Source organism: Vidua chalybeata, chromosome W (genome assembly GCF_026979565.1).
Source record: "Vidua chalybeata isolate OUT-0048 chromosome W, bVidCha1 merged haplotype, whole genome shotgun sequence".
Classification (NCBI taxonomy): Eukaryota; Metazoa; Chordata; class Aves; order Passeriformes; family Viduidae; genus Vidua; species Vidua chalybeata.
This window is the reverse complement of record NC_071569.1, coordinates 2,108,896-2,128,701: the sequence shown is the minus strand read 5'-3', so window position 1 is coordinate 2,128,701 and position 19,806 is coordinate 2,108,896. Positions and strand designations below refer to the sequence as shown.

At 49.2% G+C, this 19,806-nt stretch overlaps 1 long non-coding RNA gene across 1 annotated transcript; it reads left to right on the top strand.

Moving 5' to 3' along the window:
* Positions 1-7,327: 7,327 nt before the first annotated feature.
* Positions 7,328-19,466, top strand: LOC128802374 (uncharacterized). Its single transcript, XR_008435393.1, has 3 exons — positions 7,328-10,574; positions 15,899-16,039; positions 19,146-19,466. It is a non-coding gene; the product is annotated as an uncharacterized LOC128802374 (long non-coding RNA).
* Positions 19,467-19,806: the final 340 nt, after the last annotated feature.

Sequence of the window (19,806 nt, the reverse complement as noted above, 5' to 3'; positions counted from 1 at the left end):
GGGTAGGAGCGGCAACGCAAACCGCCCCCGAAAGCGAGGTACCCGGGAGCGGGGACCCGGGGGGACCGGGCGCGTCCCCCCCCTCCCCGAGCCCGAGCCCAACCCCCACCGCGGGGCTTCCCGAGAAACTTGCGGACCCCCCGCCTGTCCCTTCACCGCGGATCGGCGACTCGGCGCCGGGGGCGCGACAGCGCGCGCAGTCCTTTTGGGAGAAATTGGCAAGGGAAGCCAGAGACGCGGAGGGACGAGCGGCGCCGCCGCCGCCCTACCCCGCCGAACATGGCGCTGGCGACCCAGAGGATGGGTGGGGCGCGCATGCTCCCTGCGGGAAGACCCCAAAGACCCGGATTCTCGCTAGTGCGCAGCCGCGAGGAAAGGAGGAGGAGGGGGGCGGCGGAGAGCGCGTGCCCAATCAGGAGCCGTGCTCAAAGTTGCTACCATCTAAGGGAGAGACCTCCCCCTGCGGGCGGCAGGGCAAGCCCAGGGGGCGGGAACGGCACCACCCCCGAAGGGAGGGGGAGGGACGGGGCCGGAGCTGCACGAAAAGGCACCGGGACCCGGAAACGCGCTCGCACTCGACTTCCGGCTCTGAGTCGAGCTCCACCAGTTCCGACAGCTCGGGAGAGCTGACGGACGCTGACGGGGACTCAGAAACGGAAAAAGGGGAGCTAACGCGGTTTGAAACAAAACCGAATAAAGCCTTAAGCCACATCGAAAGGCAATCACAACGCGAACCAGCCCAGTGTACCGACTGGGCTAGAATAAAGATAGCTTGTGCAAAGTGGGCTCCTTCCGGGGCAGTAAAAGCCTTCCCGGTGAGGATCACCGGACCAGAGGGAAACCAACAACGGGTATATAATCCGGTAAACCCTAAAGACGTACAGGCAATTGTCAAAGCAATCTCAGAGAAAGGGATCAACTCGGCTATGGTCTCCACCCTCGTGGACGGCCTCTTTGGTAATGACGACTTGCTCCCCTTTGATATCAAACAAATAAGTCGCATGATACTCGGTGGTGCGGGAATCATTGTGTTTAAGCAGGAATGGGAAGACAATTGTACGAGAGCTCTAACCCAGGCTTCCGGGGCGGGGCAGCCCCTGCATGGTTCGAGCCTATCCAGGCTGCTGGGGAAGCATGACGAGATGGTTACACCTCAGCAGCAAGCTGCACTGATGCGGGCTGAGGAAGTCAGGGCCACCACTCGAGCTGCTAGGGAGGCTATTCGGGCTGCCTCTCTGGTCGTGGCCAAGCCGTCACCGTGGTCCACTATAAGACAGGCAGAGAGCGAAAGCTTCACGCAGTTCGTAGACCGCCTGCGGGCAGCAGTAGACTCCTCTACCCTGCCTGCAGAGGCAAAGGGTCCCGTGGTAGCAGACTGCTTGCGCCAACAATGTAACTCCGTCACCAAAGACATTCTGCGCTCCCTGCCAGCCGGGGCCAGCCTAGCCGATATGATCAGGCACGTCGTAAGAGAAGAACACCTAACACCCATCCAGGCAGCTGTTCACACCCTAACCAGCGCCATGGCGTGCTTTAAGTGCGGTCAGGCAGGCCACATTGCAGCGAGCTGTCCCCAGCCGGCACCGCAGTCCGCGGCGGTGCCCCCATCTCAGGCACGCCCGAGAGGGCCCTGCTGGAGCTGTGGGAAAAAGGGGCACTTCGCTAAGGACTGCAGGTCCCGGCCTCAGGGAAACGGGAAAGGGAGGGGGCGCACCGGCCGCACTCAGCCTCCTCCCGATGCGAATGCGAAGCGGCTCATTTATGTCAACCCCCAGTGGGGAGGGGGGCCCTCATACCCCATGCCCCCACAGGAGGCAGCCAGCCTCGCACCCCCACCAGCGGCGCAATCGCAGAGTTTTGCAGCGCCGCCAGCGGCACCGTCGTGTCCACCACCGCCACAAGCCACGCTTGTGCCACAGGGCCAGCAGGGGACGCCCCAGAGCGGGACCCCTGGGTGGCCTTGGCCATGAAAATAGGGAAAGAGCCCCTGAAGATGTGGGGGACATGCCGCCTTTACGGCAGTCAGGATCCCCACATCATAGGGCTCCAGTTCTGGGCGGACACGGCATCCAACTGCACAGTTTTCCCCCAAGCGCTTTGGCCTCAGCATTGGCAATGCAAAGAGGTCCCCCCAGTGAACGGAGTGGGAGGGCCATCCCGGGCGTGGAAAAGCACCCAGCTGGTGGCCATAACGCTCCACACGAAAAAGGGACCGGAATGGACGGTGGCAATCTACCCTTACATTCTACAAAGCTCTCCACCCTTGATAGGAAGGGATGTCCTCGCTATGTTAGGAGCCAGAATTACAAATTTATCCTGAGGGCCACTGCCGTACACCCACCACTGCCAATCAGACTGACCTGGAAATCGTCAGACCCCATATGGGTCGAGCAGTGGCCCCTGTCAAAGCCTCGAATGGCAGCCTTGCTGGAACTGGTCAGCCGCGAGCTGCAGAAGGGTCACATAGAACCCTCCACCAGCCCGTGGAACACCCCTGTATTTGTAATCCCCAAAAGGTCCGGAGAGGGTCATCGCCTCATCCACGACCTGAGGGAGGTGAACAGGGCAATCCAACCCATGGGTCCAGTTCAGACACTGCTGCCCACGAACTCAGCCATCCCCAAAGGGCAGCCATGCGCAGTGCTGGACATCAAGGACTGCTTCTTTTCAATACCCCTGCACGCTGAGGACAAGGAACGGTTCGCCTTTTCCATCATGTTCCCGAACGGCAAGCGACCTAACCTCCGCTTCCAATGGAAGGTGCTGCCGCAAGGTCTCGTGGACAGCCCGACCATATGCCAGATCACCGTGGACAGAGCACTGGCGCCAGTCCGACCCCGCTGCGACCATCGTTCAATACATGGACGACATCCTCGTTGCTGCACCATCGACGAGCCAGGTGGATCACCTGGTGACCGCGATCACGGAAACTCTCCAGGCCAATGGCTTTGAAATCGCGAACACGAAGATCAAGAGAGGACCCTGCGTGACCTTCCTGGGAGTGGGGATCACGGACTCCTACGTGAAACCCCCCAAGGTGAAGGTCCGCCGAGACATCAAGACACTCCATGACATGCAGCGCCTTGTGGGTTCTCTGCAGTGGCTCCGCAACATCATCCTGGTTCCACCCGAGGTCATGGAACCCCAAACGACCTCCTGAAAGGAAAGCACCCCTGGGACCCCAAGGAGCTGACGCCGCAAGCAGCAAGCTCCCTCGACTTCATCGAGCACCAGATGTCTACTGGCACGCTTGCCAGGTGGGACCCAGATGCGCCACTCGATCTATACGTCCACTTCACACAAAAGGGAGGAGTGGGAGCACTAGCCCAAGGACCTTCCGAAAAGTCCCGGCCGATCCAATGGGTGGTCCTCGGAAGACCAACTCGAGCGTTTTCCCCGGGAGTCGAATGCATCGCCAACCTCATCATGAAAGGCAGGAGACTCGCCCTGAGACACCTGGGAACCGAGCCGACAAGAATCCACCTCCCCTTTCGCAAGCGGCCAACCATGGAGTCGACCGCGATATCGGAGCACCTGGCCCTTGCTCTCACCGGCTTCGGAGGAGAAATCTCCTACGCCACCAGGCCACCTTGGACTCAGCTGCTGACCATTGTCGATATAGACATGCCGCCAAAGGTCATGGACCGACCGCAGCCGGGACCGACGGTCTTCACAGACGCTTCCTCCACGACCTCCACTGCAGCGGCAGTGTGGCAGGAAGGAGAGCAATGGCATTGCGTCAAAACAGGTGATCCCACACTGTCAGTGCAACAACTGGAAGCAGCAGCAGTGGTCTTGGCGTGCGGACTCTTCCAAGACGAACACCTCAACATCGTAACGGACTCTATATTCGTGGCAAAGCTTTGCCTGGCCATGTCAGGACCAGGCGTGTCAACGTCAGCAGCGGCCTCAATGCTAGAGGAGGCACTCTCCTCGCGACGGGGCACCGTGTCTGTCATCCACGTCAACAGCCACAACCCAGTCAAGGGCTTCTTCCAGACCGGCAACGACAAGGAGGACGCCGCAGCAAAGGGAGTGTGGACGCTGCAGGAAGCTCGGCAGCTGCACGAGTCGCTCCACATCGGAGCCAAAGCACTGGCGAGGAGATGCGGGATCTCGACCGTGGACGCAAAACACGTAGTGGCCACTTGCCCTCACTGCCAGAAGTCGCCCCTATGTACCAGCGGGGTCAACCCAAGAGGTGTCAAGGCCTCGGAAATCTGGCAGTCGGACTTCACCTTATGTCAACTGCTAAAGCCCCGAGCATGGCTTGCAGTGACAGTGGACACTTACAGCGGAGCGATTGTAGCCACACAGCACCCCAAAGCTAACTCTAAGGCCACGATGCAGCACTGGCTGACAGCTATGGCATGGCTTGGTATCCCCAAGCAAATCAAAACTGACAACGGTTCCAATTTCATTTCCAAACCAGTGCAAGAATTCACCTCGAAATGGGGCATCACCTTAGTACAAGGTATCCCGTATAACAGTACCGGGCAAGCCATAGTTGAGCGAGCAAACCGGACCCTGAAAGCTAAGCTAGAAGTATTGGCAAAGGCAGAGGGCTTTACCAATTCCGTTCCCCCAGGAGACCAAGCGCGTATACTGGCAACAGCTTTGCTAGCACTGAATCAGTTCCCTAGAGGAGATGAGGCAGACAGTCCTGGTCAAAAGCACTGGGCCACTCGAGCCCTAGAGGAGGGCCCACAGGTTGTAATCAAAAACGAACTGGGTGAATGGGAACGGGGCTGGAGACTGGTACTCATGGGACGGGGGTATGCGGCGGTTAAAAAAGAGGGCAAGATCAAGTGGTGCCCACTTAAATCAATCAAGCCAGACCTTCAGAATGAGACTAACGAGAATTGCGAGTTTCTCTTTACAGGACATGCTCGTGGGTCGTCCCCGTAACGCGTACATCCCAGTTCCAGAAGAAAGCGACGAACCACCAAAACGCCAAACAGCACCCAAGAATCCTACACCGGTGAGACCCAGACAGCAACAGTGGCATTGTGTGATCTTGCTATTAGGGCTCATCGCCGAGGGGCGAGCCAACCCAGACTATCACCCCCATCAGCCATTCAGGTGGGTCATGCAGCATCTTTCAAGTGACAAGGTGTTCAAAGAAATCACCACGGCAGGCACCCCATCCTTCGTGTTCCATATCACCGACCTGTTTCCAGGACGACCAAAACTACGACCCCATCACCCACACATCATGTACATGTACCTGTCCTACTTGTGTCCAGCCTCCAACCCTGGGAAGAAGTACTGTAACTACCCGGGGTGGGGATATTGCGGGCACTGGGGCTGTGAAACCATTGTCACAGATGCCAGACCATTGGGAGAAGGGTGGGAACCACAAGAGCCCAATAGATTCTTGCAGTTCACCTGGGCACCTACCGGCTGTAAAAAGCCCGCCTTCAAGGGAGGGGTCTATAGCAACTATCATACACAACCCGAACATCGGAAGTGCACAGACTATAACATGACGGTCCTGCAGCCAGAACACCCTAGTTGGGCCACCGGCAGAACATGGACGGTAGTCCTCAAGGCGCCAAAAGAGTGGGTGAACGTGCGAATTATCAGGCTCCAACCACCGGCACCCCGACTGGTAGGACCCAATATAGTTATTAAGGACGTGCTGAAAGGAGGAAACATTACCCATCCCAAACCACTACCCACAAAGGCCACCGATATCCCGACCGGCCATGCAGATGCCTTCCAAATAGGCCGCTTAGCCGAGTCGGACTCAGACCCAATCTTCCGCATGCTAGAGGCTACCTTTCTATCCTTGAACGAGTCCAACCCGAACCTAACCAATTCTTGCTGGCTTTGTTACGATGTTAAACCTCCTTTCTACGAAGGAGTCGCTCTAGACACCCCTTTCAGTTACTCCACAGCCGAAGCCCCTCACCAGTGCAGATGGGACACCCCCCGTAGGGGAATCACCCTGAGTCAAGTCACAGGCCGGGGCAAATGCTTTGGCAGTGCAGCCTTGGCGAAGCAGAAAGGCAACCTCTGCACCGAAGTCGTCAAGCCCAACAGAAAGATCAACAAGTGGGCGGTCCCATCCGCATCTGGGATGTGGGTTTGTCAGAAATCTGGGTTAAGTCCTTGCGTGTTCCTTGCCAAATTCAGTGACGCTACCGATTTCTGTGTCCAAGTTCTAATTGTTCCTAGGGTCCTGTACCACTCAGACGAGGAGGTGTACCACATCTTCGAGGAGCCCGGCCAACTCCACAAAAGAGAAATAATAACGGGAGTGACTATCGCAATGCTGCTCGGCCTGGGAGCAGCTGGCACAGCCACAGGTGTCTCAGCCCTCGCGACCCGACACCAAGGGCTTGCTCAGCTGCAAATGACCATCGACGAGGACCTGCAGAGGATCGAGAAATCCATCTCCTTTCTAGAGAAATCAGTCTCCTCGCTTTCGGAAGTGGTCTTACAGAACAGGCGGGGACTGGACCTCTTGTTCATGCAGCAAGGAGGTCTGTGTGCCGCCTTGAAGGAGGAATGCTGTTTCTACGCGGACCACACAGGAGTCGTTAAAGACTCCATGGCAGAACTCCGAGATAGACTTGCTCAAAGAAAGAAAGACAGGGAAACCCAACAGAGCTGGTTCAAGTCCTGGTTCAATCAATCACCATGGCTCACCACCCTAATTTCCACCCTAGTAGGTCCGCTAGCGATACTGCTTTTAACCTTCACATTCGGACCTTGCCTGCTAAACAGGCTGGTCTCATTCGTTCAAGCTCGCCTAGAACGGGCCAACATCCTGTTCATAGGCCGGCAACAAATGCTGTGAACCAAAAACCGAGGACACTGCCAGTCGCAGAGGTTCTCTAAACTTCCCTTGCGAAGATTACTCAGGTTTACCAAAAAACCCTTTTCCCTTATCACATTACAACTTTATACCTCACCTTAGTGCCTATGTTTATAACTACCTCATTCATTAGTAAAAAAGGGGGGGGGAGATGTGGTAGATAGGGACAGGCAAACGGAAGATCTCGGGATGTGACGGAAAGCTAGACCCTTCCCCCCTTCTTCCTGCTATAGTTAATCAATTACCCCCAAAGCATGCAGCCCCTCCTAACTCAGTAGTTTTCCACTCCTTACTAACCCTAGCCAGACCCACCATCCCCTTCTGACGTAGTGAAGCCCCCTTGACTATTTAACCCCATGAGATGAGATAATAAATGCCATTTGACCATCCACCACATTGGTGTCTGTGCATGTCTGTGGCCCGAGTGATCCGGGTGAGGCCGGGTTGCCGTGCTGTGTCTTGAAACCAGGTCACCCGCCTTCTCATCAGAAGGCGACACCCAAGCTTCTTTTTAATAAGGCAAACAGACTGAGCTCTTTTAAGTCTCATAGTAATGTATCCCCTGCACATCTCATCCCTGGGATGATATGTATTTTATTAAATAATTTTTTAAACTCATTCTGGTTCATTTTCAGTGCAATAGAGAAGCTGTTCTAGCAGTCAAAAAAAAAAAAAAAAGGACAGAGTAGTACTGAACAATTGGATAAAAGATGATGATTCTAAAGCAAAACAGTGTGAAAATGGACGGATCTTTTATAACACCAGTATCTAGAGACTGCAGCCAGTGTTGGGATAGATTTCATACTCTGTAATCAGACAAAGCCTAGAGATTGGCAGACTTAGTCTACAGAGGCCAAAGAAAAGAGAGGTGAACTAGAAAAAGACACAAAGAGAGAAAACATCTTGCTTAACTCAGAGAAAATGTCTAAAAAAGGGCTGAGAATAAAAAGTATCTCTTCTGACTCCTTGTAGATTTCCCCTCCTGCTTCCCTTTAGCTGTAAATTAATTTAATAAAGTGTTCTCTAAATGAGATATCCTTTGTCCAGTCACTGTGTGTCTTGGTTTGAAAAGACAGGAGTCTGTGAAGGAAGGCAAGAGCCTCCCGTGAAATGGAAAAGGTAAACCCCCTCCCTCCAAATTACCACAATTTCAAAATAAAAAGGCTCTCAGGCAAAGATATGGGAATAACAGTTCTTTACTAGGAAAAAAAAAATTTAAAAAATGTAATTAGTACAAACAGAATTACTGATAGAGTCAGAAACCTGACACCCTGAGGAGTCAGGGTGTCAGTGATAGTCCAGTTAAATGGTGGCTGTTCCTCCTGGAGTGGCAGATGAAATGCTGCTGAAGCGATGATCCAGTAGAAGGGTGTAGTTTTCTCTGAAGGTCTGGTGATAGAGTAGATGGGCCTGGTTTTCCTCTGGGAATCCAGTGAAGAGGCTGAGTTGATGTCCCAAGAAATGCTGATTTTATGCAGGTAGGGATGCTTGGCTCCTCCCTCTGGGTGGAGCATCTCACAATGGGATGATGTAACTTTCTCAGTCATGCAGTGAGCCATTAAATGGCCCATTAACAAAAGATATCTCCCCGGAGGGAGACATTGTTCTTGGAAGCGATAAGAAAACTGCCCAACAGAAGATACCTGCCCTACCTCTGACAGATGGCAAATAGAATATATGCTTATCTTACAAGCCAAGACACTGTGCCAGTGTACAGTTGTTTGGATTTTTTCTAGTGGGTATGTCTGATTTTGCTCTGAGAGCTGCAGTATTAGACTGGTCTTGGACATATTCCTTTGACATCCTTGAAGCACAAATGAGGACAGCACAGAAATAGCAGTGGTGATTGACTCTCCTTCCTCACCAAGGCCAGCATCTTCTCTGCAGTAATAGCCATCTGCTATCAGAAGAGGACCCGGAAACCGCACATTAAATAGACTGCTTGGTGGTGCTGAGCAATAGGACAAGAGGCAAGAAGCAGAAAATGATGCACAGGAAGTTCCACGTAAATACGAGGAAGAACTTCTTTACACTGTGGGTGACTGAGCATTGGAACAGGCTTCCCAGAGAGGATGTGGAGTCTCCCTCACTGGAGATATTCAAGAACTGTCTGGATGCAGTCCTGTCCCATGTGCTCTAGGATGATCATGCTTGAGCAGGGAGTTTGGACCAGATGACCCACTGTGGTCCCTTCCAACCTAACACATTCTGTGATTAAATTGCACATTGTTGGGTGAGGGTTTTGTTCCCACTTCCCTGGGGAGCCTGTTCCAGTGCCCAACCACCCTCTGGGTGAAAAACCTTTTCCTCATAGCTAACCTAAACCTCCCCTGACTCAGCTTCATGCTGTTTCCTTGAGTCCTGTCACTGGTCACAAGAGTGAAAAGATTGGTACCTGCCCCCTCCACTTCCCCTCATGAGGCTGTTGAAGACTGCAATGAGAGGTCTCTCAGTCTCCTGTTCTCTAGGCTGAACAAACCAAATTATTTCAGCTGCTGCTAATAAGGCCTGCCGATTAGTGAGTGGGTGGAGAGGACTTAATGAAAGGTCTTATACTGGAGACTAAAATAGATTGGAATTACAGCATTATCTGGAGTGATGAATGAAATTTATCGAGGTTGTTTCCTCAAAAGAATGCACTGACCATTGAAAAACTGCCTTTCCCCCACCTTTATCTGCATCTGAACTTATTTATCTGAATCAACTTCACTTAGGGACAGGATGAAACTTCTTTGTTGTGAGAATGGTCAGACACTGGAACAAGTTGCCCAGAGAAGTTGTGGAATCTCTGTCCTTGGAGGTATTCAAAACTGGACACAATCCTGTTATAGATACATATTATAATATTGGCTTTTTGCAAATATTTAAATGGATTTTATATGTGTGATGTTAAAGTAACTTTGTTATAAAGATATAGTTTGTATTTCTGCTGTTAATTAAGATTAGACATAGTAGTGAAATAGCTATGCTTGTGTTAAAATGCCTGCTTGGATGGGATAACATCCAATGAACACTGGATGAGAACACTGTGATAAGTTAGAAAAGACTGTTTGTTCATCAAGACAGAAAGAAGAAGCCTTGTGTAGATAACAGAAAATCAAAGGAGAAGCCTTGTGTAGATAACAGAGAATCAAAGGAGAAGCCTTGTGTAGATAACAGAAAACCGCCAGACAGAAACTAGTTAGTATGTTGATTACTTAAGCTGGTTGTGTAATTAGAACTTAGGTGCATATGGAAAAGACCATTACAGGGCCGTGGACTTTCGCCGGGGAAGAAGAGAGGAGCTTCCCTCGGGCGACCACCAGAGAGTAGAAGACGACCCCCTAGCAATAGAGGGCGCAAGCGCAGAGTACACCCAGAGATACTGCGGCCCCGGAGAAAAAAAAGTATAAAAAGACTGTGGGAAGGGGGAAACGGTGTGGGCCGTTTTGCGGAGCGGGGACTCCCCGGCTGCACCCAGCGCTGTTTGCTTGCCATCGCTTGCTGTAATCAATAAATTTCTGATTGACTCTTGAAAGGCTGAACAAATTATTCGCCTCAATTTATAACAATCTGGTGCCGCAACTCGGATAAGGGCTATCCGCTGGAAACTCCTCCTGGGGAGGCGCCCTCGCTGCTTCGGCAGCGAGCCCCGCTCAGGAGTCCCCCTCTGGGACCCTTACCGACGAACCCAAATTCGGTGGCAAGCAAAGAATAGCCGGCAACCCCTTAATCTTTGTGCACGAAGTCCCGGGCGAAGACACAGGACTGTGTAAGTACCTTTCAGTGGTCCTTCAGGGCTACTGAGGTTGCTTCATTCAAAGGGGACGGGGCCCGCTTGGTTGGGGTTGGGATCCCAGAGTGTGGTGAGTGAGACGTCTCTGTGAGACGACGTGAGTGTGGACCTCATAGTAGTGCATTTCCCACACCCGGCGACGGGCTGGGCCACGAATTGAGGGATGCGTGGAGGTGTGTGTGAGAAGGCACTCCGGAAGATGGGACAGAGGAAAAGCAAGCCCTCTGGTCCCATGGGTGGGGGAAACCCTGTAAAGCTTCCCCAGATTCCTCCAGATAGTCCATTAGGACTAATGATTAAAAGTTGGGATTCCTTCCCCTCCAGGAAAGGAAAGGACAAGGTGAAAATGGTGCACTGCTGCACAGAGGTTTGGGGAGGGAAACAAATAAGAGGGGACCATTTGTACTGGCCAGTGTTTGGCTCATTTGAGGATTGGATATGTCAGGCTTTAAATATTTGCATGAATTCTAAAGAGCCCTCGAACTCAGAGGAGAGCGAGTACGCCTCCCTCTGGATAATGGGGGAAACTCGCACTAAGCTGTTTACACTTAGTACTAAGGAGAAAAAGAAAAGAGTGAAAGAGGATACAGACCTACCCGATTCCACCTTTCCACCCTACATACCTCCTCCCCCTCCATCACCTCCTCTACCACCAGCTCCCCCCCGTTCTCCTCCCCGGAACCTTTACCCTCCCCTGCCTCCACATTCAGCACAACATCCTGACCCCTCTGCCCCGGCACAAAACAACTCAGCAAAAGATGACTCAGAGGGGGATGAGTTAAATGCCGAGCTCCAGGGGAATAACCAGCAGGTAACTAGAAGCCAGACTAGGAAAAGGTGGGAGGAATTGGGATTGTTCCCACTCCGAGAAGCAGGAATGGGGATGGTCCCTAACCCTAATGCAGGGCAACCGGGGCAACCGGCCCAAATCTTAGGAGTTGGATATGTGTCTGTACCCTTGAACTCGGGAGATGTGAGGGAGTTCAAAAAGGAAATGGGACATCTCTTAGAGGACCCCCTTGGAGTCGCCAAAAGATTAGACCAATTTCTGGGTCCAAACGTTTATGCTTGGGATGAGATGCAATCTATTTTAGGTATATTATTTACCTCTGAGGAAAGGAGGATGATTAGAGATGTAGGGATGAGAATATGGGATGATGAACACCAACAAGGGCCCCTCGCAGACACCAAGTGGCCTATGCAACGCCCTGACTGGAACAACCAGGATCCGCAACACAGAGCCCATATGGCAGATTTGCGGAACATTATAATACAAGGAATAAGAAGATCTGTCCCTCGAGGACAGAATATTCACAGGGCTTTTTGAGAACAGCAAAAAAAGGACGAAGACCCCACAGAATGGTTGGAAAGGTTGAGAAAAATCTTTCAGTTATATTCTGGAGTGGACCCTGATACCCCAGTAGTGGAGGCCTTGCTAAAAACACAGTTTGTAGCGAACTCATGGGTGGACATTCGGAAGAAGTTAGAAAAATTGGAGGATTGGCAAGGAAGAGGATTGGATGAATTATTGCGAGAGGCGCAGAAAGTTTATGTAAGGAGGGAGGATGAAACTCATAAAAAGCAAGTTAGGATGATGGTAGCGGCAGTTTGGGAAGGGCAGAAAACTGCCCCCTCTCCTTTACAGAAGGGGGCAGCCGTGCGGGGAAGTAAGCGAATTCCAAGGCGGACTGATGGGATTGATGAGAGGAAGGAGGAGAGAAGAATCGCCTGCTTTTACTGTGGGAGGAGGGGTCCCATTAGGCGGGAATGCCGACAAAGGATGGATGATGAAAAACAGTTTCAGGAAGACTAGGGGTGTCAGGGGCTCTATCTGCTGGGGACAAGAGAAAGAACGGAGCCCCTGGTAAAGCTAAAAATAGGTCCCCAGCAGCAAGAATACGAGTTCCTTGTGGACTCGGGGGCAGAAAGATCAACCGTCCAGACCCTTCCCCGGGGGTGTAAAATTTCATCTGACACGGTACAGGTAATTGGGGCAAAAGGGGAGCCTTTTGGAGTACCTGTGATAAAAGATGTCTTTTTGGAAACTGATTCTAAATTGGGGGTGGGATCCTTTTTATTAGTTCCCGAGGCAGATTATAATCTACTCGGACGGGACTTGATGATTGAACTAGGAATAGGAGTGGAAGTAATAGAGGAGAAATTGGGTGTAAAACTGTGTCCCCTACGGACCGTGGATGAAGCTGAAATCAATCCAGAAGTGTGGTACACCCCCGATACTGTAGGAAGATTGAATATCGAACCTTTTGAAGTAACCATCCGAGACCCTGAAATACCTGTGAGAATAAAACAATACCCTCTGTCTCAAGGAGGGAGACAAGGGTTAAAACCCGAAATCGAGAGACTCTTAAAACAAGGTCTCCTCGAACCATGCATGTCTCCTTTTAACACACCCATCTTACCTGTAAAGAAACCAAATGGTAGTTACAGGCTAGTTCATGACTTAAGAGAAATTAATAAAAGAACTGTTGAAAGATTTCCTGTAGTAGCTAACCCATATACACTTTTAAGTCAATTAGGCCCCGAAAATAAATGGTACAGTGTAATAGACTTAAAAGATGCTTTCTGGGCCTGCCCTCTTAAAGAAGCCTCCAGAGATTATTTTGCCTTTGAATGGGAAGACCCGGATGTCCATCGAAAGCAACAATTAAGATGGACTGTCCTCCCTCAGGGATTTACAGAATCCCCTAATTTATTTGGACAAGCATTAGAGCAAATATTGGCAGATTATTCCTTAGGTGAAGGAACAGCTTTGGTACAGTATGTAGATGATTTGCTAATCGTAGGCAAGGAGGAGGAGATAGTAAGAAAAGAAAGCATAAAGCTACTAAACTTCCTGAGTTTGAAGGGACTTAAGGTTTCAAAGTCTAAGCTACAGTTTGTAGAGGAAGAAGTTAAATACTTGGGACATAAGTTAACCAAAGGAACTAAGAAATTGGATGCTGAAAGGGTCCAAGGTATACTCTCATTACAAGCCCCACAGAATAAGAGACAGATATGGCAGTTGTTAGGACTTTTTGGATACTGTTGACAGTGGATAGTGAACTTTAGTGGGAAAGTTAAATTCCTGTATGAAAAATTAACTCAAAAAGGATTACTCAAGTGGACACCTGAAGATGAGGACCGACTAAAGGCCCTAAAGGTTGAATTGGTAAATGCACCAGTCCTCAGTCTCCCTGACCTAAAAAGACCATTCTTCCTATTTATTAATGTGGAAGAGGGAACTGCATATGGGGTGCTGGCCCAGGACTGGGCCGGGAACAAAAAACCAGTGGCGTATCTCTCAAAACTTTTAGACCCTGTTAGTAGAGGGTGGCCCACCTGCTTACAAGTAATTGTAGCTGCTGCTCTCTTAGTAGAAGAAGCAGGGAAAATAACCTTTGGAAGTGAGCTGCGGGTCTTATCTCCTCATAACATCCGGGGAGTTTTGCAACAAAAAGCTGAAAAATGGATAACAGATGCCAGGCTGCTTAAATATGAGGGCATCCTAATATCATCCCCTAAATTGACTATAGAAACTACCAGTTTACAAAATCCTGCTCAATTCCTATATGGGGAACCAACTACTGAGCTGGCACACGATTGCCTCCAACAAATTGAGGAACAAACCAAAATACGGCCAGATTTGGAAGAGGAAGAACTAGCCTCAGGGGCCCGGTTATATGCAGATGGATCCTCCCGGGTTGTTGAGGGGAAACGGAAATCTGGATACGCTGTGGTGGATGGGAAAACCTTCAGGATAATAGAATCTGGCCCCCTTAGCCCTAGCTGGTCAGCACAAGCATGTGAATTATATGCAGTACTCAGAGCATTAGAATTGTTAAAAGAAAAATCCGGAACCATCTACACTGACTCTAAATATGCTTATGGGGTAGTACACACTTTCGGTAAAATTTGGGAAGAGAGAGGATTAATTAACTCACAAGGAAAGGGGTTAATACATGAGGAATTAATCCAACGAGTTTTATAAGCTCTCAGATATCCAGAAAGGATAGCAGTAGTGCATGTCCGTGGCCATCAGACAGGAATAGGAGCCTCCATTAGGGGAAACAATTTAGCTGATCAAGAGGCCAAGAGAGCTGCGCTACTGACTTTAAAACATAAGCTTGAGGTTACACAAAGGGAGGATTGCTCTGCTTGTGGAGATGACTCAGGAACAACACCGTGTTGGTCAGGTTGTAAAATGTTTAGAGATGATTCCATCAGAAGTGCTTGTGGTAACCCCCAAAAGAAACATTGCTGGTATCATGGCTCAAAGAAATATTTATTAACATTCACAGTACAAGAAAAAGAAAAATTAGACCAAATGGGAATACGGGAAAAGGAGGAAGGTAAGTGGGTATTACCCGATAGTCGAGAAGTACTCCCAAAAGGAATAGCCATGAGAATCCTGCAGGCTATACATGATAAAACCCATTGGGGCACTCAGGCCTTAGTCGATCAGTTTGCTATCAAATACATGTGTATAGGAATCTATACTCTGGCTAAACAGGTAACCCAACGCTGCCTAACCTGTCAAAAGGTAAACAAGCAGCAACAAAGAGAGAGACCAATGGGTGGGAGAGAGTTAGCACAAAGACCTTTCTCTCATATACAAGTAGACTTTACTGAACTACCCAAAATAGGGAGGTACAAGTACCTGTTGGTATTGATAGATCACTTGACATATTATGTAGAAGCATTCCCCACCGCCAGAGCAACGTCTCATGCGGTGGTTAAGATACTTTTAGAACAAATCATACCTAGATACGGGATGATAGAGATCCTAGATTCTGATAGGGGCCCCCACTTTACTTCAAAAATAGCAAAAGATGTTCTCACTGCCCTGGGGACCCAGTGGAAGTATCACACTCCATGGCACCCGCAAAGTTCTGGGAGAGTGGAGCGGATGAATGGGGAAATCAAGAAACAGCTAACTAAATTAATGCTAGAAACAAAGATGTCTTGGGTCAAGTGTTTGCCCTTGGCTCTATTAAATATCCGCACTCAACCCCGAACTGATGTGGGGATATCCCCTTTTGAAATGCTATTCGGAATGCCCTATGATATGGAGGCCCCTGTAGATCACCCTTGTTTGAAAGATTCTCAGATCAATACCTATATTGTGCAAATTATGAACAGAAGGAGAGAACTGAGGGAAAAGGGGCTGTTAACTCAGAGACCTCCGTTAGACCTAGCAATACATAAGATTAAACCTGGAGATAGAGTACTCATTAAATCATGGAAAGAAAATTCTTTAACACCTCGTTGGGAAGGCCCCTTCGTTGTTTTGCTCACCACAGAGACTGCAATTCGGACCGCCGAGAAGGGATGGACCCACGCAAGCTGAGTTAAAGGACCGATCACTACGGCTGACCATTGGAGAGTAACGAGCCAACCTGGAAACCTGAAGGTCACCTTGAAGAAGAACTAACGGACTCAGTGTGGGTAATCCAAATAGACCAAGAGGGGGAACAAAAAAGGCACACTTACCCCTCGGCTGATGATTATAGAGTAGTATCTGAAGAAATACGTGGTGATTGTTATCCTTCTGTGTGCTTTGTTTGTAAAACTTGCCAAGAACGGTGGTGGGTCCATTGTTGCAAAGGAAAGCCACCTACTGGGATTTGCTCCAGCTGCTGCAAGCTAGAGCGAGGATTAACAAGAATCATATTAGAGTTAGGAGAATTAGAGAATAAGTGGGTAAGGTTCAAATCAGAAGAGTGGTGGGAGGTTTACAGAAAAGGGGTTAACCCTGAGAATTTTTGTTTCCACCTGAATGAACCTGCCCCCTTGTTGCCCATATTGTAAACCGGTGTTGTCGGAAAGAGCTGAAAGAAATCCCGTGTGACTCATCCCTGATCAAGGATAAGAACTGGGAGCAGTATAAGGCTAGAAGGGGAAAAGGGAATGGATGCGCTGGAGAGTACCGCTGCTGCCGAGAAGATGGTAATCCCCGCGGCTCGAAGCACCTGAGTCGGCGGGCGAGGCAGAGGGGAAAGAACCAGGCTCTTCCCAATCCCAAGTAGAATAATGCAGAGATACTCCAAATATTACCGACTGGGTATTGATAATCTCCCAAAAGGTACCGACTCAACCACCCCAGGTAAACAAAAAGGGCAACAAGCTAAAAGGGGAATGGTAGGAAATTATGAGTTAAATGCAAAAACAGGACTCCATCCTCCTTGGCAAGTTATCATTATTGTAGCTCTGATTATGTTATTGCCAGGAGGATATTCTCAATTCTCACATCAACCCTTTAAGTGGATATTAACCCGAGTAGATGGGAAGGAAATTCAAACTCGGATATCATCCGGATCTCCTAGCTTTACACTGTCATTATGCACACTGGCCCCCATCGAACCATGTCTAAATAAAATAGGTTTCTATATGTGTCCAGCATCAAATCCAGGAAAGGGATATTGCAATTACCCTGGGGAATACTTCTGTGGGTATTGGGGCTGTGAAACAATAGCATCGGATTGGTCAGTAGAAGGAGATCAATGGCTTACTGTTTCTTGGGGACCCTACGGCTGTAAAGCTCCACAGAAGGACTGGTCGGGCGGCATAGTCAATCAGGGGAATTGTCAATTTGTGTATCTGAATGTAACTAAACCATTAGATCCAGGATGGACAGTGGGACGGACATGGGGTTTTCGGTATGTGGAACCTGGTAAGGACAGAGGCAACATGTTCACCATAAAGAAGGAGCCTATCTCACCAGATACCCGACCAGTAGGCCCTAACCCGGTAATAGCTAAAGATGGAGAGCCAAGCCATGTTGGAATAATCAATAATCAAAGTTACGCAGGAATGGAAAATTCAACTGTTGTCACCCAGACAATAGCACCCCCTAGCGAGGATTCTCGATTTAACACCCTTTGGAAGCTGGTAGAGGGAGCGTACCAGGTCTTGAATGTAACTAACCCCTGGCTTACAGAGCATTGTTGGCTCTGCTTTGATGTTAAACCCCCATTTTATGAAGCTATCGGAATATCAGAAAAGGCAAGACGTGCAAATGGCAGTAACCCCCCTTCATGTAATTGGAAAGATCCGCGGGGGCAAGGAATCACATTGGCCTCAGTAACAGGGAAGGGGAGATGCATTGGCCAAGTGCCCCAGCACATGGAATTCCTGTGCGAAATAATAACTACAGCAAAACGAGAGGATAAGCCAGCCAAGTGGTTACTCCCTGATAAAAACACAAAGTGGATCTGTGCAAAAGGAGGACTCACACCCTGCATCTCCCTGGAAATTTTCAATGAGACCTCAGATTACTGCATACAAGTAGTCATATTCCCAAAAATTATCTATCACCCTCAAGACTATGTATATAACCTACAAACTACCCCAGCACACCATCTACAAAAACGAGAACCTTTTACTACACTTACAGTGGCTGCTTTAATGCTCATGGGGGGAGCAGGTGTAAGCACGGGAGTGGCCTCCTTAGTAAAACAAACGAAAGAATTTCACTCTCTAAGGGTAGCAGTAGACGAGTAATTAGAGCGAATAGAGCAATCGATATCAGCCTTAGAGAAATCAGTGAGATCTCTATCTGAATTAGTTTTGCAGAACAGGAGAGGATTGGACCTCCTGCTCCTACAGCAAGGGGAGCTATGCGCAGCACTCAGAGAGGAGTGTTGTATGTATGCAGATCACACAGGGGTAGTCAGGGATACAATGACAAAACTAAGGGAAGGATTAGAAAAACGAAAAAGGGAAAGAGAAGCCCAACAAGGTTGGTATGAAACCTGGTTCAACAGTTCCCCGTGGCTGACTACCCTATTGTCCACAGTGGCAGGGCCCCTAATTTTACTGATTTTGGGACTAACCTTTGGCCCATGTATTTTTAATAAGGTCATAGACATAGTAAAGGGGAGATTGGAGGCTGCTCACCTCATGTTGATAAGGGCCAAATATGAACCCATACCGGAGGATCCTGAGACTAATGAAACCTTGGCCCTTAGCTTACAAGAACTAAAAAGGTTTGATGAACAAAATAAAGAAAAAGAAAAGGGGGGGGATTGTGATAAGTTAGAAAAGACTCTTTGTTCATCAAGACAGAAAGAAGAAGCCTTGTGTAGATAACAGAAAATCAAAGGAGAAGCCTTGTGTAGATAACAGAGAATCAAAGGAGAAGCCTTGTGTAGATAACAGAAAACCGCCAGACAGAAACTAGTTAGTATGTTGATTACTTAAGCTGGTTGTGTAATTAGAACTTAGGTGCATATGGAAAAGACCATTGCAGGGCCGTGGACTTTCGCCGGGAAGAAGAGAGGAGCTTCCCTCGGGCGACCACCAGAGAGTAGAAGACGACCCCCTAGCAACAGAGGGCGCAAGCGCAGAGTACACCCAGAGATACTGCGGCCCCGGAGAAAAAAAAGTATAAAAAGACTGTGGGAAGGGGGAAACGGTGTGGGCCGTAGGTGGAGCTGGGACTCCCCGGCTGCACCCAGCGCTGTTTGCTTGCCATCGCTTGCTGTAATCAATAAATTTCTGATTGACTCTTGAAAGGCTGAACAAATTATTTGCCTCTATTTATAACAGACACCTGCTACAGATATGCCAACTGTCAGCACTCACCGTCTGAAGAAAGCATGGACCAAGGCCCAAACTGGAAGTGATAAGGAGAAGGAGCCAAAACCACAGGCAAGAAACACGCGTGCTCTAAAAAGATGGACCTGAGGAGGGGTCATGTAAAATAGTTCCTGGAAAATGTAAACTAGTTTATGGAAATGCATAAGGGTTTATGAATATGCAACAGGCTGATGTAAGGGAAAAGGTATTTAAGAGGTATCCCCAAATGTAACAGTGTGGTCTTGGCTCAGTGCCAATATGCACCCAGCCGTAATAACCTTTGCTTTATGGTCTTTGTCTCCTATTGTCCTTTAATAAACTTTTAAATTTTCACAGGAGAGTGAATGTGTTTTTCACAATCCTCAGCAATCTGCTCTAGTTGACTGCTTTGAACAGGGATGTTGGACTCGACAATCTCCAGAGGTCCCTCCAAGCCTCAAGTACTCTTTGTCTGGGATTCTATTGTGAGAAATGACTGCTCACTTTTAAAATTTCAAAGGTTTATTAAACCTTAACAAAAATTACAACAAAGGACTGAATAAGGAAAAAGTTTTCAGTGCTGGGAGTCTCCATGACTACCAGCCACATGCTCATCTGCAAAATGGATGCTCAGCCTTTTATATCTTTAGCC